The sequence below is a fragment of the Dromiciops gliroides genome, chromosome 1, assembly GCF_019393635.1.
Source record: "Dromiciops gliroides isolate mDroGli1 chromosome 1, mDroGli1.pri, whole genome shotgun sequence".
In the NCBI taxonomy this organism is placed as follows: Eukaryota; Metazoa; Chordata; class Mammalia; order Microbiotheria; family Microbiotheriidae; genus Dromiciops; species Dromiciops gliroides.
In genome coordinates, this window is record NC_057861.1 from 743,034,943 (window position 1) to 743,039,082 (window position 4,140).

Consider the following 4,140-nt stretch of genomic DNA (forward strand, 5'->3'; position numbering starts at 1 on the left):
AAATGTATACACAGGGGGCAGCTAGATGACACAGTGGATAAAGCACCAGCCCTGGATTCAGGAGGAGCTGAATTCAAATCCAGCCTCAGTTACTTGACACTTACTAGCTGTGTGACCCTGGGCAAGTCACTTAACCTTCATTGCCCTGCAAAAAAGAAAAATTATACACACACACACACACACACACACACACACAATTTAATAAGGTAGTAACAAAGTCACCACCGTTCCAGATATGAGACTCCCCAGCCCAGCTGTCTGACTCTACTCCTTTTCTCTTTTCTCTGTTGTGTCTTCCTCTGAATTTCATTTAGCTTTATTTTGCAAATTAAAATAAAACCCAAGCAGTTTTCCTCTTTATATATCCATCATTGTATCTATGATGCCTGGCAAATAAGAGGTGTTTAGTAAATGCTTATTGATTGATTGATCGTGCCTGTAGGCATCAGTCAGAATCATAACTAACACAGGATGGCTGGGGCTCTGTTCCAGGTGCTGACATCGGCAGAGGCTCCCTCCTCCTCCCTCTTCTCCCCCTCCCCTAATCCTCTTCCCTTTCCCTTCCCTGGGCTGACACATTGCAGAGTTTTGTGGTTTATGGAAGTGGAATGTCCCCATGTGCCCCTTGGTCTAGTGACCAAGGCCACTCTTGGCAAGGGAATGTATCAGATGCAAGGGAAACTCTCTCCCAACTCAAACGGTGAACTCAGATCTAGCCTTCCCCAGTCCCTAACCTCCTCTGGCCCCTCTTTCCATGGTGCCTTCTGGAACCTTCCTCTAGGGTTAATGAGCTCCCTTTCTATGCCTCCTTTTCACATTCTTTCCATGTTATAGGTGGGCCATAGATTTAGACTTGGAGGAGATCATGAAATCCAACCTCTCTATTTACAGGTGAAACCAAGGCCCAGATAAGTGACTTTCCCAGGGTCACACAGCTAATAATTGTCTGAGGTAGTCTTCAAGTCAAGAGTTCCAGCCAACTCACTGTCCATCTGTCTCTTCTGGTGCTTGCAGAATCTCACCTTTCTCATGTCGTCGGGCTGCTCTTGATGTCCAGAGCCAGAGGGAGAAGCTGCTGCTACACTCCTTGCTTCCCACTGTCATCATTCTGGGGGACTTTGAGACCCTCCCTTTGCCATCACCCATTCTTTCAAGTTCACTCCAACCCACTTAGATCTTTGTTGCTGTCATTTAAGGACTACCAGGTCACTCTCCCTCTACTTCAAGGTTCCTCAAAGACCCTGTTCTCTTAGTTCCTCAGTTTTGCCAACTCATATCTGTTGTCTCCAGCCTAGCCCATCTACAAACAAAAGTGGTCATAACTTAGATACTCTCTCCTCCCTCCTAGGTTCTAACTCCCAAATGAATTTGGCCCAGATACTATTCTTAGTTATGACTTTGGCATTGGCCTTAAAAGATAAACCCTCTGAGGGCAGGGATCTAACACAATGCTAATTGTGTAGTTTTGGTCATGATGATGATAGTTATAAATTTTAATCATTGGCTTTTACAGATTCCAAAGCATTTTAGTTGAATAATTTGAACCTTGCAACAATCCTGTGAGAAAAATGAAATCAAAGTGGCTTGCTCAAGGCTGTCCAAGTCAAGAGCAGAACTGGAATTCAAAACCAGATTTTCTGACTCTTTGTCCAATGCACTTCCTACTTAATTCCATTCAATTAGCCTTCTTAAGTACCCATTATGCACTATGACACACCACTGTGTTAAGGTCTAGGGTACAATATGATACAGCCCGTGGAGGCTTCCATCAGTTGCCATTGGCTACCTTGAAGCCCTCTAAGCTACCATTAGCTCTCCACTCTCTGGAGAAGTCTCTCGGCACTATTTTATGAGGGTGGGGCAGATTTCCTACAAGAATAGTCCAGACAATCTGCCAATCAGCTTTCCCTCATCCTTGTTGCCATCACTGTCTAACCTCTAGGTCACTCTCTCAAATTTTTTTAATGACTTTATAACCGGACTCATGGTCTTCCTTCCACTTAACTCCCTCTCCATCCCCACTTTAATCATACTGCTGCATGGTCACAAACTCGACCACCTCCAACATCTTGGATTTCAAAATTCTGCCTCTCTGGAATTCACACCAAACCTCCTCTTTACCCTCCTTATTATTCCCTTGACCCCTCTCTATTTTCCTGGTCCACTTTCTATTTTGGATTCATGCCCGGTCTTTATTTGCCATGCAGCAATTCAGATTTATTTGTGGCTAAGATCTGGGGATAAGCAAGGATAACAGCTTAAGCAATACATATCCTTCCCCTTTATGATGAAGGAAATGCATGCCACTTATCCAGTGGACCACGGCTGGGGATACGCTTGACCCCACAGCCATCAGGAACAAGACGCTTTTCAGCTACCATGTCCTCAGATTCGTCTGCATTAAACTTCGTGAAGCCCCACCTCTTTGAGATGTGGATCTTTTGGTGACCAGGAAGCTTAAACTTGGCCCTGCGCAAAGCCTCAATCACGTGCTCCTTGTTTTGGACTTTGGTGCGAATAGACATGATCACCTGTCCTATATGTACACGAGCAACAGTGCCCTGGGGTTTCCCAAAAGCACGCCACATGCCTATTTGGAGTCTATCAGCACCTTTCACGAGACAACATTTTGTCGATCCGAATAACACGGAATGGGTGCAGTCGAACACGGATGTGGAAACGATCTTTGCCACAACTCTTCACCATACATTTGTTGGCACAGATTCGTGCGGCCTCCAAGGCTTCAGAAGAAACTTGTTCATATTCATCAGATACCATATGACCCCAGAGTGGGAACTCATCCGCTTTTGCCTTTTTTGACCTAGGTCAAAAATTTGTATCTTTGCATCAGGAACACCTCGGCAGAAACAGGATTTTGGATTCTTACAGGATCGGTAGCAAAGAGCTAGGCGGCAGCCCATAGTTAGGGTAGACAAAGCTGTGCCTGGTCTTGACCTGAGAGTCTGCTATGTTATTTGTTATCCAGCCTTGGAAAAGTTTTCTACATTTACTGCCTTCACTTCCTTACCATCAGCTTCTCTGTCTCTGTGCCTCTCTTCTTCCTCTCCCTCCCCCTTCCTCTCCTTCTCCTCTTCCCCCTCTCCATCTCCTGGCTGTTCTCACATCTTTCTGTTTTTTTTTTTTTTTTTTGGTGGGTTAAGTGACTTGCCCAGGGTCACACAGCTACTAAGTGTCAAGTGTCTGAGGTTGGATTTGAACTCAGGACCTCCCGAATCCAGGGCCAGTGCTTTATCCACTGCACCACCTCGCCGCACCTCTCACATCTTTCTAACTACTCTTTTTCTGTGTCCCATACTGACTCCTCATACTCCAGATCTTTTGAGGTGAATGTTCTTCAAGGCTCTGTCTCTAGTCTCTTTCCCTGGTCTTGGTCTCAGCCTCTATCTGTGTGACTCTCCCATCCCATTCATTCTGGAGCTTCACTCCATGGCTGGCTTCTTTGCGGGTGGCTCCCACATCTACATCCCCATCCCTAGTCTCTCTCCTGAATTCTAGATCTGTCTCTCACCTCCCATTTCCAACTACCTACAGGATATTTAAAAACTGAGCGTATTAGTATTCCCTTTAAACCTGTCCATTCTTCTGAAAATATCAGTTAGTACTGCTACCATTCAACCACTTTCCCATGTTTAAAACCTTGGTACTGCCTTGGACTCTTTTCTCTCACGTATCCCAAATCCTATTGATTTTAAATGGAATAATATTTCTCTTCCCCACCCCCTCTTTACTGTTCTTACTGCAAACACCCCTATAGAGACCCTCAACTTACTTAACAATCTCTTCATAATTTTACCAGGGGAATCTCCCTTATATAGAGATTTGGTCAAGTCTCTCCTTTCTTCAAAAGTCTTCAATTGCTCCCAAATGTTTACTGGGTAAATTCCAAACTCCTTTACCTGGCATTCAGTGTCCTCCATGGTCTGACACCATGCCAGTCTTTTCTCAGATTATTCATTGCTATGTACTCACCAGCCAAACAGAATTACTCTGTTTCCTAAACATATCCTGCCCCTTTCCAGATACCTGAGTTTGTTAATGTTCTTCATGCCTAAGATATCTTCCCTTCCCCCTTTTCCTGTGTTTTGAATTCTTGCTAAATCTTTAAAGGCCAACTGAAAT

The 4,140-nt window shown here is 44.6% G+C and overlaps 1 pseudogene; it reads right to left on the reverse strand.

The window, feature by feature from the left end:
* Positions 1 to 2,282: 2,282 nt before the first annotated feature.
* On the reverse strand, positions 2,283 to 2,921 carry LOC122737120 (annotated as a pseudogene).
* Positions 2,922 to 4,140: the final 1,219 nt, after the last annotated feature.